Genomic DNA, 15,311 nt, shown 5'->3' with positions numbered 1-15,311 from the left:
GGATAACGTTGCGCCTTCCCCCGCAAAACGATCAGCAGAAGAAATTTTATGCCCCGATCGATTTTGCCCAGCTATTTCTAATCTTGTCTCGCTTTGCAGAGCACAAAAAAAAAAAGTCCGCAAGTCCGCCTCATGCCTTGAAACTGCTGCAGTTAATGTGGTCATTGAACCTCGACGCCAATTTGGCCGAAAGGCCACCCTGACGCGGAAAAAACAAAGAAGCAATTACCGTTGTTTGTCGGTTATATGAGCCCCAGTGAATGCTCTAGGCTTAGGTACGCAGTTTGGGCATACGCACCAGGAAGCGAAGCAAGGATAACGATGAAGAGATTATTGCACGATATATATATGTAGAGCAAAATTTTCAATTAACGACACTAAAGCGTTGCAACCCGTCATCACTCCTACTGACGGGACTATGTTCAAACAGCACGCGTGTGAACGTGAATTAAGCGAACGAAATAAACGTGCAGTTCGTAACTAGACACGTTTTCGTGAACGTTCATTCAAACGAGGTTACACGGGAGAAAGAAAACCTTCTCGAGATGTATAGCTTCGCTCTCAAGACGTTCTCGCCGCTCGTTCAACCGACCGGCACGACGGCTCCGTCGCGTTTCCGACGGCCCGTCACTCACTAGGATGGCCGCGGAGGCGGGCATCGTGCCACGCAATACAGCAGACAGCGCGAAAGGCAGCGGTCGAAACCTCACAACGTATCTGCACCCCCAACCAACAGGAGCGCGCGAAAGATAAAAAAAGAAAAGAAAACCAAGGCAATCCTGTCTTCCTCTCTGTGAACCCCGCGCGTCGTTCCACCAAATGCCGCTGACGCCCCGAGACGAGCAAACGCGAAGCGGCGCCTTCTGCCCACGTGTGTATAACTGCCACGTATTGCGAAGTGCGCACGACGTTTGCCCAGGTTTTCGCAGCGGCGGCGCTGACAGACGGCACGCATGATCGGATGGACGCCCATAAACGTCGACCGGTCACTGGCCCCTCCAGCAGAGCCCGGTGAAGGCGGCTGGTCACCTCGCGTAGGCTTGCATGGGCCCCGCATAACCCTGCAGACTGGAGAGTCGGGATTCCTCGCCCCCTTTTGCTCGCTCGTCAAAATTCATACTCCTTATACATCGCAGAACAGAGAGGCTCACAAAGGAAATAAACGTCCGGAAATGCGACACCACGCTCGGTCTTTGTCGAAGGAATCAAGCGAGGACTCGTCGGTCCTCCGAGAAGCGTCGCCGGCGAGTGAAACGCATTTCTTTTTCAAGGGGACACTAAAACGACGATAAAAGAGGATCATTAAGTTAAGCCGTATCTGAACCTTACGCTTCTGCGATGGCAAAACGGTCGCTCTTACAGCGAGGAGGAGACTCGGTTCAGCCAGAAGTGACGCAAGAAAGAGCAGTGGCGACGCCTCCTTGAAGCACCGGCATGCGCCCGTCGTGACGTCATGAATTTTCACCGCCTGCTCGTGTCGAGTTGAACGCTCATCGCGGTGGAGAGCCACAGTGCCATTCTAAAGGAACGAACGAAGGAAAGAGGGACGTTAACCAGATGGGAAGATCTGCTTTGCTACCCTACGCTGGGGAGAGAGGGGAGGGGGAGGTAAAGTGATAGCAAAGTAGAGATAAAGAAAAAGGAGCATAGACATACAGTCACAGAAGGTCACTGTCACCGCATACCGTCACCGCACAGCACAGTGGCACTTGCAGCACGATAAACATCTGTTCAGACTACAGTCGCTTGTCCAATTCTGTTCTTAAAAACTGCAACAGTGCCCTCGTCGCCCTCCGCTGCGATGCCTTGCGATATCTGCATTTTAAAATAAGTTCCTGTGTTATAGGTCTTTGGTCAAAGCGCGCTATCGCGATTGCGAGCGATCGTGTCTACATTGTAGCAAGCACAGTCAGATGGTGTTGAGTCTCCTCGCTACCTGGAAAATTGCGAGTTCTCCTGCGCCTATATTTAAAACGTCCCATGGCTAAGTTGAAATCCGTGACATCACACTATATACGTGCACGTTCAAAATTAAAAGAAAATTCAGGGACTTGCCAGCATTTGTGCGTTAGTTCTTCCTCGCCGAAGGAATGAAAATGGAATTTCAGAATACTTTCACGAGTATGAACTGGCACAGCGGTGCTGCGCGTTACTGCGTCTAACTTCATTTAAAGGCCGTGTAGGCGGTCACACCGCGCGTGGCGTGAATGTGGTGCAAGCCTCCACAGTAGTCAAATGAGCTAAGATGCCCTTCGCTGTCACTTTAGTCCACCGCCGCTTAACAGAAGTCCTAAAGGACACAAAATTGCCCGTAAGGACGACACTATGCGGCCGCTCGAGACACTTGGTGACTATATTTACAGCTTCAGTGTAGAAGTAACCATTGCATATGCGCTATGATTAAATGCCGCGATCCTTACTCCCTCCCTCAACCACCAAGCAATGAAGAAAAAAAGCTGCGACTTAAGTCCCGTCACAGAAAACAAGAATCGAGACGCGTCACACTTGCGGCGAATCAATGTTACTTACGGCCGGGTGAACTGCTTTTGGAGCGGGATGAACTACTTACGACGACACGCTTACAAGAATTTTCGATACGAAATTCACAAAACAAATACCACGTTAACATTCGCGCAGTCAAATGCGGGAACGCGAACGGTTTCCCATTGGCGCGCCCCCCGCCCGCATGTGGTTTTCATCGGCCTGCCCAGCCCAGTCCCTCAGGCATGGCAGGTGAAACCGAGACCCCCCCCTCGAACTTTCACTTTTGTCAATTTGAAAGCTACACCGCTTAGCGTGTTCACGCCACGCTCCAGTTCCCACGAGAGCAGGTGCGAGCGGGCGTTTGCGAGCACGGATCCTCAAGGGAGTGTTGTGCACGCGCACACTGCTGTTCGCAACTCGGAGCGACGGGCCTCGTTCGAGTTTCCCTCGGGCATGCGACTTTCCTCCCCGCTAGCATTTTCCTCTGGAAGTGGGGGCGGAGCGGCAGGGACTGTTCGAGTAGAGAGAGCCAACGTTTAACGTTTTCTAGCACAACGGACGTTCGCATCGCCGCGCCTGCAGTGGTTACCGTGCAGGGTTCTTGGCCCGACTGAGCGAAGCTCTCCAGTATAGCGTCGGCAGCAAGGCGCGTACGCTAACGCGAATAACAACGTTCGCAAACTTGCTTGCCGCCCTACAGCGAACAGTTCCGATAGCACCAGAGTATGAGGACGAAAATGAGGAGCTGCAACGGCACTACCACCTCGAGGTCCCCCCACGGGACAGCGAATCAGGTCTAATATTACGGGTAGCAACGTCTGAAAGCATGCATGCACAGCGATTTTATGGGCGTCGTCGTCGTAGTGAAAGATAAATTTCATCGATAAAATCAAATTTCAAAGAGAAATAAATTTCAAAGATAAAATCAGATAAATTTGGCCACCTGGGGCTCTTCAACGGTACACGCCCAAAGCACGGTATACGCGAGCGTTTCTTTGCCCACCGCCCCCACCGAATGCGGCTGCCGGCAATCGAACTCGGGACCTCATTGCCACTGAGCCGCCGCATCACGTGTGACCCAACAACAGGTGCCCTTACTAAATTCTGATGAGACGCATGGCGCAAGGCGGCCCCCCGAAGAAAGGACCACGGTCCTCGCTTGGTTCGGTAGTTTCGCAAACCACCACAGAAACCGAGGAAAGAAGCGGCTCCTTATTACGTTACCCGAAAACAAAGTTCAAACGCGTTGGCAGTGCGACGGCTTCCATATGAACCATGTCAGGCAGTCGTCGAGCGCTCCCCGCCACACGCGAACGGGACACACAATCGTTGTCAGCGGGACGACGACGACGCTGCATGCCTGGGCTCACACTGCGAGGATGTGTGCACAGTACGTAACAACTTTCCTGGTTGCCGAGATTAAAGGGGAGGGTAATACGGCCTCCACGCGACTAACCGAAAAGGCGACGCCAAGGACGGGAGTTTTAATTCAACACTCCCGACAAAGCACGGAGGACATTCGCTGTTCGCGATACGTGCATTGTGCGACTGTCGCACGAAAGAAAGAAATAAAACGTACACCCGTCAGCCAACCGGGTTTACGACGCGACGGGTCTCATTTCAGTACGGGGAAACAAAAAATTAAAGGCAGTAACAAACGTCATGCGCAAAGACGCGACGGCGCTAAATGCGGTCACCGCAATTTCCGTTACACTCGGGGACACACGGCGCGTGAGTCACCGACGACCTTGTGCGGCTAACCAACACCGATGCACACTAAACCAGCGCCGCTATAGTCAAGAAACGATGTAAGGGACGGAGCGTCCCTTACGTCTATACTGTATACTGTCCGCGCGGTTTGCCTTGACGGGCACAAGTGTGACCGCGTTGTCCTATTCGAAGGGGGATAAGGCCCTTACACTCACAACAGACTAGGAACGAATTAATCAGGACATGAGAGGCCTAAGCCGACTGCGGTAAGGAAGGTCAAGACCGAAAAGAACAATGGCACAAAACGGAAGAACGCAGAGAAAAAGTTCTGACTCACACTCGCAGGAGCTCCCGGACGACATAAAGGATAGTTGTCTATCTAGTATATAGGAACGGAAACCGGGACAAACCAGTGCAGTGTCGGACCACACACGGGGAAAATATAGGCACGCACAAGCGCACGGAGATGGAAACCAGTTTTATTTCAGAGTTATATTTTTCACGCAAGCAGGAAAGGAAATGCAAATGGACAAAGTCATTTACATCGCGCGACTACAAAAAACAAACGAGAGAGAAAAAAAGGCAACGACTGCCTTGCGGCGACAAACTACGAAACTCGAGTCGTCTGCTCATGCCGTCTGGAGTACACGCACGCTATCTCAACTGCCTGCCTCGGGCTTACGCACACGCCCAATGCAGGGATTTCACGAGGACAGAAAGAAGTGAGGCCGGGAAGCGCCCCTTGGCGGTAATACGGTTATACTACGGGAGGAACGCGCGGCGTGACCGAAGGAACAAATTTTAAATGCGACTCGACTGCCGTCAACGATGCGGACAGAAGCAAAGTGGAGGACCAGGAAGGTGTCGCCTGTCGACCGTGCGTACGTACGTTCGTAAGGCGCTTTACGTTCTGCACCCTGCCCGAGGCATACAGCGACAGGATGCCTGCACAACATTAGTATTCTCTTTTTCATTTCGTTCTATTTGAAAAAAAAGTTTACGGCGAAAGACTCGGTGGAGAGAAACGAGTCGGAGAAATCATTTCTCACGCGCCGCAAGCCCGCATTATGGTAATGAAAGAAGCCGGAAGAAGAACGGCGCAAAAACAAAAAAAAAATAAATAAACGCGAAACATGGTGCGACTCTGCAGTGGACAGATGGCACGGCGGCAGCCGCTGTGGTTCCCCGACCCCCTTCACATATCGGCGACGAGGAAGCAACGCGATTTGCTACGCCCGACGCGCCAGCACCGAAGCAAACGCGATTCGAGTAGCGCAGGCTCCCGTGAAGCCGGTCTGGGAAGTGCTGCAAGAAAACATGCGGCCGAACCGAGTTGCGCAACTACAGGCAATTCGCCGAAATAACGCACCATACATCGGCAGTGTCCCTCTATACCTACAGCAGAGCGGCACGATATATACGATTTTGGTTTTCTGGCGACAGCATGCTTAGATATGAACCACGCAAATACATGCGACGGTCACAGAAGGACTGCGTGCTTCCCCTCTGCCCTTGGAACGTTTGCGTTCAATTCCAAACTAGAATAGCTTAAACCTCAGCCGATAAGCGTTTAACGATGGATGCAAGCTGCTTGCGCATGTACGCTCAAGGGAACTACCATTCGAAGACAGCCAATGCGCATGCGCGAAGCCTGAGCTCTTGCACGCAAGGACACCAGCGCTCGGGCACTGACGAACTGTTTTATGCGAAGCATATTACGAGAGCTCAACCCAGCTCCTCAGGCGCGGCGGTGTCGCCATGAAATCACGTGACACCGTGACGTCACGACAGAGGAGAAGTGGCTTTGGCTCAACTGTTGCAAGACGGGCTGGGTGGGAATCGAACCAGGGTCTCCGGAGTGTGGGAGACGCTACCACTGAGCCACGAGTACGATGCTTCAAAGCGGTACAAAAGCGCCTCTAGTGAATGCGGTGTTGCCTTAGAAACGAGCTGTTTCTAAGGCGTGCGTCTCTTGCTCAGGCGCACATTTCGTTGCCGCGCCGAACGCTGCTTTGCTCGACGCTCACCGCGTCCAATGCGGGGCGCGTAGTCGCTGCCCTGTAGCCCATTGTCTTACACCCCTTGGCGGGTCGACGGGAACGCTGTCGCGTTCCACTCTTGAAGGCGAAGAAGTAATGCATGAGTTGTTTCTTCGTCTAGCCGAACCAAATATAGCCAAGCAACAGCAGTTCACCAGGCTAAACAGTGGTTCAACAACTAAAATAAAGGCTAGTATGCTTCGCATCCTGGGCTTAACCTTACCTAAGCCACAGCCATTTTTTTTTAAAACTTCATTCACTTGTCTCGTGATTTTTTTTTTCTCCTTTTTAGCGCTGTTATCTTCCGGATTATGTACTAACAGCTCATCTAGTCGCGCTATTTCATTAACTCAATGACAAGAACACCGCTGGATACGCTGCTGTGGATGTTTAATGTATAACTGGCTTGAGCTAGAATGGCTGGCGGGCACCGCTTCCTGTTGGTGGCAAAATTATTACATTTGCACATATATTTGAAGCTCAACGACATTCGACCCTTGTGCAGCGCGCTTCCCCTCACGAATCACAACGCAGATCGTATACTAATGTAACAAGTGCACAGCTACAAACAGCACACAAGAGTGTAGACAGCATTAGGCGCGAAAATGCGAATTCACGCGTGAGGTGTGCGACAGAATTTCGCGTTTACTCGGACATGAACTGAAATACGATGGGAGTCGGTGACAAGGTGTTGACTTGGGCGACGCCAAGGTATTCGCGGAGGTTTCCAGCCTGACTCTTTGGTCATTAAGCTATTTTTACTCAGAAGACAGTAAGACACGTGCGCAAATAACGGAACACTCAGAGTTACTATTTCGCCTCTTTCGAGGTTTGAGAAGCCTGCATGTTCTTTAGGGTCACCTCAAGACAACTGAAGGGAAAAAACCAGTGACAAAGGACAAGGAGAGATGTTCACACCACAACGACTGCTCGTGGTGGTATTCACACCATAAAACAGCCCGAAACTCAAAAGCTGTGGGAGGTGTAGAGGCATACATTTATTGCTGAGGACACCGACGTTTCCCTGTTACTCTCGCTGTTCTGAAAACTCAGGGCGCCACGCAAGAAAAGCAAAGCGGTGGGAAGACAAATTAAAGCAACAGTAGAGAAGAGAGCTGCAACATCACAGTTGCGAGGCAATGTCTCAAGAGCATACATCAGGCAAAAAAAGAACGACGTTGCAGCTTAGACGTGCAGACAAATCGGGTGCCACAGGCTACGTAAGAGATCCTAATGTACGAACGTAAGACAGTTCCACGTAGCGCGGCTGTGTCAGAAATTTGAACGTTTCGCCGAAGCCTCCAGACTCTCGCGCTCGACTGCGTATTTATACACAACACACGCCTCGGCGCCTAAACATCGTTGAGCACCAACAACAGGAACGAATTTCTGCGCCGCGCCCCCGCTTATACTGTGTCGTGCGCAGCGCTTGTTACCGCGCTTGGAAATATAAAGGAAACGTAGCTTTAAAAAACAAAAAACAAAAAACAGAGGGCCTCAGTCGACCCTCAAGGGATGCGTCACGCGCGCGCGTCCAGCTGCTATTTGCATACAGGATGCGCACAGCGAGCTCTCCGCTCTTCCTGCTTGCACATCCTATACACGCCAGGATTTGAAAAGCAACCTCCCACCCACCGGCGTCGTCACTGGTCACGCCGCTTCCGCTGCTAATTCGAGCCCTTCGCACCTACTGCGCGAGGGGCGACGCCCGGCGCACGAAGACGGTTTGTAGTTGGAACTACCAGAGGGAACCTCTGGCACGGCGAGCGTTCAGGTGCCGTCGGACGATGGCTACGGTACGGGGACTTCATTATATACGCTTCATACTTGCGGCTTCGGACGTCCTCGTGGCGGTGTCCATCACGGCGTAATTTCGTCAACTTTCAAACATGCATACATTTCCGAAAAAAAGTTCAAAGTTGTCGCCTATACTTGAGTGCAGCAAGAGCCTGCGAGTTTCTCCCATGCGAGTTTCTCGGAAAGAAAGCTTCGCATTAAAGTAACGACTCCGTCCTGGTCCGAACATCGAGCCCGGGACCAACACCTATCCGAAGCGGTCGCTACACAAATATGAGCAAACCAACATGAACACATATTTAAGCTAACCAGGATCAAATATTTCTATATGAACGGAGACAATTATTGTGCGCACATGAATACTTATTGCAAATTGTGAAAAAAATATATTCTGGAATTGTACGTGCCAGAAGCACGATTCTGATTATGAGACACGCCCTATTGGGTGGGGGACTACGGATTCATTTATTTGAACCACCTGGGCTTGTTCTTTACTGTGTACCTGAATTACATTACACGAGCGTATTTCGCGCTTCGACCCCATAAAAAATTGCGGCCGCTGCGGCCGGGAATCGAGCCCGCGACCTCATGCTTATCAGCGCAACGCCATAGCCGCTGAGCAACTGCGGTGGTTCCGCGAACTGTTGCATTCATAACGGGATAACTCGCTAACAAGATTAATCTGCAATGTCGCATAGGGCGTTCTAAGCCAGAAGGACGAATGTTTAGGTAAATCCATGCACTACACCCAGCATTCCTTCACTGGCTGGCTGAAGCGTCATACCTGCACCTGCCGGACATTAACGACAGGGTTCCTTCTAGTAATTTTTCTTATTATGACTGATTATTTATTTATGTATATATTATTTATTTTTGCAGGAGATTGTGCTTTGCACCTCTACACCATGCGAGGAGCGTCGGCGTCCAGCCCTTGAAAGACGCGTAGACGTGCGACTATATATAGCTACGTTTACACGAACGTGATAAAGTCGGGCCGAGTCTGCTCGTCGGACCCAAAACCGGCCGTCGAATTACGCACGTTATGGCGGGTCAGGCCAACCGGGCGTCGAGGCGCGTTCGCGGTCACCCCACTTGCAAGACGAAGGAGTCTGACTCGCCCTACTCGCTTGGCAACGCTGTCGGGTCGGGCTGGGGGTCCGCTCGGCTTCGGACTCGACCCGCTCGCGTCGAGTCCGCACAAACGAGGCTTACGTGTGTCCCGGCCGTAAACGCGGTCGCCGATTGCACGCGGTGGCCAGCAAAGGCCGCAGCGACGGCCAGCTTCGGTCGCGGCCCACGCGGTTGCGTGTTTTGACAGGAGGTGGCGGAGGGGGTGATAACCTCAGCCGTCGACAGCGAGAGAGGCTCTGCAGCGGCCAACGTCAACAGCATCGCCGGGAACGTTCCAAAATAGCCCCCCTCGAACTCGAAGAAGAGCTCCGACGGAAGCCCCCTCGCGCGGAGGAGGCGGAGGCAATGACAGGGACGCGCTCGCGTTGTAGCAGCACGCAGAAAAGCCCCGCAATGTGCGTTCCCTTCGCCACGCGGGCCGAAGATACTCTTGTTTGTCTTTCACACCGCCCCCACAGCGTCGGCCACGCCGTGATCAGCGCTCCTCCACGCGGCGGATGTTCGGCATATAGGGTCACACCTATATTGATAATATATATCGGGTGTTTACTCTAAAAACCATGCTTAGTTCTATAAAAGATAGTTTTGTCACCACATGGAATATTTAGCGGCCTGTTCAGGTTGATCTGAAGAGGTGAACGTTGCATTCCCTGTGCAACGTCCACCTTGGCCTTCGAGGTATCAAAATAATACAAGTAAATATATAAATAAATTAGAAGCTTGCGACTAAGATCAGGTACCCTAAGTTCCGCCAATTCTCTTTCGGTTTAAGGCCGAACGAACAAGCACACCTTAGCTTGCCGAAGAAATCGGAAAACCTGAATGTTTACGAAGTTACGCTCTGAGCAGCTCGCATTGCACTCAAACTGCAGTCACGGTTACGGAGCAGCACGTACGCTAATAAACAGCGCGAACTCGTCTCAAGGTTACCTGCCTCGGTCCACGAAAATGAGCCGGAGCGAATCGCACCTCCACAGCCTTGGCTCCCGCGGAACTCCACTCGTCGTTTATGTTTCATACGCCTTAGGGAGAGCAATTTATCTCGAACGAATCAGGAGACCTCCCGAGTTAATAAAGAGCGATGCAGTCATTTCGCAGCATTTTAATTGTGTGGTTAAGCTGCAGCGCAATTAATAAAGGTCGCCGTTTCAGAGTAGTCTCGCGCGCGACGCCCCGTTCACGCGCACATCCGGCCGCCCGAAACAATCAGTTTCGCCAGCCTGTTCACAATGCCACTTGCACGCTTCGAAGGGTGCGAACCGCCTATCGAGCAGCGGCACATATACGAATGCGAATTACGAGCGACAAAAAAAAAAAGCACCTCCCGAAGCCGATTAAATGCGCGGCAACGCTTTCGAGCTCGCTATGCAAGCTGCCAATATATGACCACCGTATCTGTGCAAACAAGAAAGCACCGAATCTTGTCCGTTCAGGTTCCTCGGCGTCATGCAGCAGAGAGACCAGAAATCGCGGCAGGTGTAACTTGTACGACCAAAAAATTCACCCAGACAATGATGCATCTTCCTAAATTATCATTACGGTGTCACGACCCCTAATGACACTGGGACCGCGTTATGTCACGCGCGACTTGACGGCTGTCCTCTTGCTCTCCGCGGAGCCGGCGGCAGCGCTGCGACCCGCTGCTGATGCCGTTATACTTCGCTTCGACAACGCCCCTCGGCAACCTCTGAACTACGCAATCTCGCAATCTGCAGATGTTTAAGCGACCGGGTTTGAGGTAGGCGAGAGTTTTCAAAAGTCATCACAAGAGTGGCGGCTCTGATTGAAGCCCACGTTATGTCTAAATTGATCGTCGGAGGCGCAGCCGGATCGAATTTGCCGATGACTATACTTGCGTAATGTGTGGAGATGGCGCGGAAACCATTATACATATTTGTACGCGTGTCATGACACGCGTACAAAACATGACACCGAGTACGTGACACTGATGCACCTCCGAGTACACGACACTCAGATGGACACTGTGCACAGTGCCCATCCTGAGGCCAATGATGTAGTGACTCCGCACGAGGTTGGGATATTGGGAAATAGCAATATGAAGCAGATAGTGAGAGCATGTAATGAGAACATAAGGAATATAGATTCTCGGGCAACGTTCCTCAATAACTTGTTAGCCCGAGCCTTAGGTTTCACTATAAAAGCCAATAGGTACAAGATGACAGACAAGCTGGAGTCTATCAGCTCGCGCAAGGCATGGGTAATTGGAGATGGGCGGGAGAGGCCTTCGTCTTCATGCAGTGGACATAAACATGATTAAGATGAACAGGCACATAATTAAGGTGAATGTGACGAGAATGCGACCACAACCCCATTTCGAAGGGAATTCCCATAGTATCGATCCAACATCCATCAACCCATAATAAAGGAAAAAATCAAACATCCACCCGTTCGTAGCAATTGCTACGAACGGGTGGATGGTAGATTGCTCAGATGGTAGAGCGGCTGCCCTGGAAAGGCGGTGGCCCCGGGTACGAGTCCCGGACCAGGACGAGTTTTTCTTCAACTGCGAGGCTTTTCTTTCGAGGCACCTGTACGGGTTTCCTTTGTAGCAATTGTTACGAACAGGTCGATGTCTGATTTTCCCATTATTAATTACTGCTCTCCACTTTGCGGGTTTTCGCAGAACTATTACGTTATCCATCAATCCAGTTAAGCTCCCAATGTTTTACTTGCAGACTAAGCGGGATCAAGCGTCGAGGATCACGTGCAAGCCTCGGCATAACGAAGAGGCAAAAGACATTCCGCGCAATATTACGAACTACCGGTGAACCAGTTTTACTTGATGGAAGCGAAGTATATAGCCAAGAGCGAGAAACCAACCAACCGTGGAAGCTTTTCCGGTACGAACTGTAATGGACTTGCGCACTGTCCAATTTCGCCTCGCTCCCAATACCAATTCGGGCAAGGCTAATATGACGCACACACTACGCGAGGCTTACAGGAAGGGGACACTTCGTAAGACTTAACGCACTCAAGGAGAAACTAAATATGCGACAGCAGTTACTGAGCACAAACGAGCGACGAAGGTTGAAAAATAAGTTAATACTGCGATCAGAAAAAGGAAACTGCTCTTCCGCCGCTACACAGCGTGCTCTGCCAGTCAAAATAATCGGGTTGACGGTGTTTCACGCTGCACAACACAGGCAGTGACGGTATACAACAGCGGGGTTCGAAGACCGAAGGAACCGCAGGACATGTACCCGCGACAGCTGGTTGGTTAACCAGCGCAGGTTAAGGAAAAAGGCGGGCGAGGAAAGAAATACACGAGCAAGGAATACGAATAAGGAAGGGTAGAGCGATAACTACGACCGCAGCGAGCACGCGCAGGCAAGTGAGTGCGACGCTGACACCCGAGAAAAAGTGGACCACTAGTAGCAGCAGCAACAACAGCGGCGGCTCCGTCTCAGCTGGAACAAAAGAGCCAGACAGAAGAGAGGGGGAGAGAAAAAAGAAGCCACAGACGACAGACGGGACATGCGGCCACAGGAGCGGAGCGGACACACTGCGAAGGAAGAAGCCTCCAAACAAAACGAAAGGAAAGTTGAGAGCAAGATCAAATTAAAAGAAGCAAGTCGATTCAAAAGAGCCGCACACTGAATTAAAGAGGACAACACGCGAGGAAAGAAAAAAAAAACAAGGCAACGAACCGAAACGCAAAGCCAGACTGGAAGGCGGCCGGCCGACGCCAGACCTCGAAAGGGCGCAAAACCAGAACACGCGCTTCGAAGCACGGTGCGACACGCGCACGAACTCTTCACGCGAAGCGCAGAGAAGCCTTCCTGGCTGAGCACGCTTCGCCGTATCGAAGAAACCGCGAGGACAACGGGCCAGCGATCGATACACACAACAGTGGGGGCCGGCGTCGTTCGTTGACAACTCATTAACGCGGGCGCACTCTCAATTGTTTGAGCGGCACAATGCGCGTCCATATACTGTGTGGGCGGGTAAAACTGCAAGACGCTGCGAGGCTGCCCAGAATAGCCGGCGTAGAACGACCTTTTTTTTTCCTGTGTGCGTAGAAGCCATAGACCGCGCTGGCCCTGTTTTGCAACACTGCGCACTGAACACGCGACTAACTGTTTCCAATGCTTCTGTAAAGAAGGCCGAGAGAAAACGGCGATGCCATTCATCTCGCCGCCGCTGGATGGATGGATGGATGGATGGATGGATGGATGGATGGATGGATGGATGAGCGTCCCCTCTGGAACGGGGCAGTGGGTTGCCCCACCAAGCTCTTGTTATTCCTTCGAACGACGTCAGCGCCGTGAATACAGAAAGCAATGCCGCGATTGCATTGTAGAAGGCGTGTATGAAACAGGCACGCGAGCTAACTTCCGAGAAGAACGGTGCGCGCTGGCACCGCTATTCAACTTGGTGTTGCTGCTTGAATAATTCAGCCCAGGCGATGCGCTGATCTGCAATGAACCACTGCGATGTGACGCACGTACAAGCTCCCACTCAAGCAGCACGTTCGATCGGTCATTGATATATATACAGTGATCGTTCAAACTGTCAAGTACGCCTGATTTGACGCACGGCGACTGGATGACGCACGAATACGTGACGCGCCAGTGGCGCAGCAATGAAACGCGAGTAAGAGTGCACTTCACGGTTTCTTAGAAGTATGACGCATACGAAAGACAACAAGTCCCAGAGATCAGCGGCGGCGGGATTCGAGATCTTATCCTATACCTACGTGCGATGTTTCCCGCTAGCAAATCACTGCGTATCGTGCACAGTAAATACAGTATACTTGCTAGCGATAAACTTAGCACATTTGCTCAACTGCGCATTCATCTTAACTTCTTACTGCGTGTGCTGACGTGTGCTACTTTTGTCAGAATGAGTTGTGCTTTCTGTATCGTTTGTTCCTATTCGGTATGATACCACCATATTAAATATATGCTTTCTGATTGTTGTGACTGTATAAAAAGACGACTTGTGTGTTTTATGCATATGAGATCCCCCACAGCGTTTATGATGACTCGGCTGCATTCTAGGTGGCACAAGCTCAAATACACAGAAATCATTCCTGCATCAAGAAAGACTTATGTATGTAGTATTGTGGTGTCGGCAACGACTGCGAATGCGATTATTCTGTTATCTACATAGAGAAGGCCCCTTAACCATCGGCCGCAGCCAATTACCGCAAACTGGCGACTTCGGAGCGATCGTATCGGCGAGCTGTCTTGCTTCGGGCTAAGTCGTTGCACCAACAACCAGTACCAAAATGGTCGTGGTTTCCTCCTAATCTACCCTGTGCACCCGAGGTCGTCGCTATAGTAAACACGCCAGTAATCTGACGCCGGCACCCACACGAGAGAGAGATACGACGGGGTCGCGCGTCCCCATGCTAACGACACGGCAGCAACGATGACGCAAAACGCACGCGCAGACGCATCGCGCTACTCGGTCAAGCGTGTAGCATGTATACGGCGGGGCGCGCGCACACGGTACGCGTGCGTAACGCGAGGTACAGGGTTGATCGCAGCCAGACGAAAAACCATTGCCTGCTGTTTGAACCACCCGGCGAGACAGGTATAGGACACGTGTTTTAATACCGTACAGCGTTCTGGAAGCTATAGAGCTGCCGTCAGCCGATCAGAAGCTGAACATTAACGAGGGTATTGGCACCAAAGATGTGTAGTGTAGACGTTTTAGTATAACAGCACAGGAGTGTGGTTGACGCTATACTGTCCGAGTCATCTGGTAGTAACTACCGATACTATATCGCGAAGGTACATTACGAGCTATTAAGAAAACCTGATGCCCGTTTTCCAGTCACGTCCCCCTTGCTGTAAAATACGCCCCCCCCCCCCCACTCATCTCAGTCAATTTCTTTTCCCCCTCCGCGTAAACCACGTTACGTTTAGCTCTGGATCACTATACTATACAACATCCTTGTTCATCCGGCGTGTGTAATTGATCAACTATACAAAGGACGGACTAAGTTCAGATGCCATATGTGCAGCGAATATATTTAGGCTTACGCGATGAACTATCAATGATTATCCACGTGATTTTACAGGTTGCATATGGTCGGAATTTCCGTGCAGGTACGATTTATAGAACTCCAGGCAGTCTAACAAGGCACGCAAGAACACAACCAGACTGCACGGATGACAACTG

General features: G+C 51.3%; 1 protein-coding gene across 2 annotated transcripts in view; it reads right to left on the bottom strand.

Annotated features, from left to right (window-relative positions):
- LOC135919801 (uncharacterized) overlaps positions 1 to 15,311 on the bottom strand; it is a 111,852-nt gene that overhangs the window by 68,275 nt on the left and 28,266 nt on the right. The window lies entirely within an intron of this gene.

This window comes from Dermacentor albipictus, chromosome 2, assembly GCF_038994185.2.
Source record: "Dermacentor albipictus isolate Rhodes 1998 colony chromosome 2, USDA_Dalb.pri_finalv2, whole genome shotgun sequence".
In the NCBI taxonomy this organism is placed as follows: Eukaryota; Metazoa; Arthropoda; class Arachnida; order Ixodida; family Ixodidae; genus Dermacentor; species Dermacentor albipictus.
Note: the sequence above shows the minus strand (reverse complement) of the source record. Positions and strands in the feature narration are given on the sequence as shown.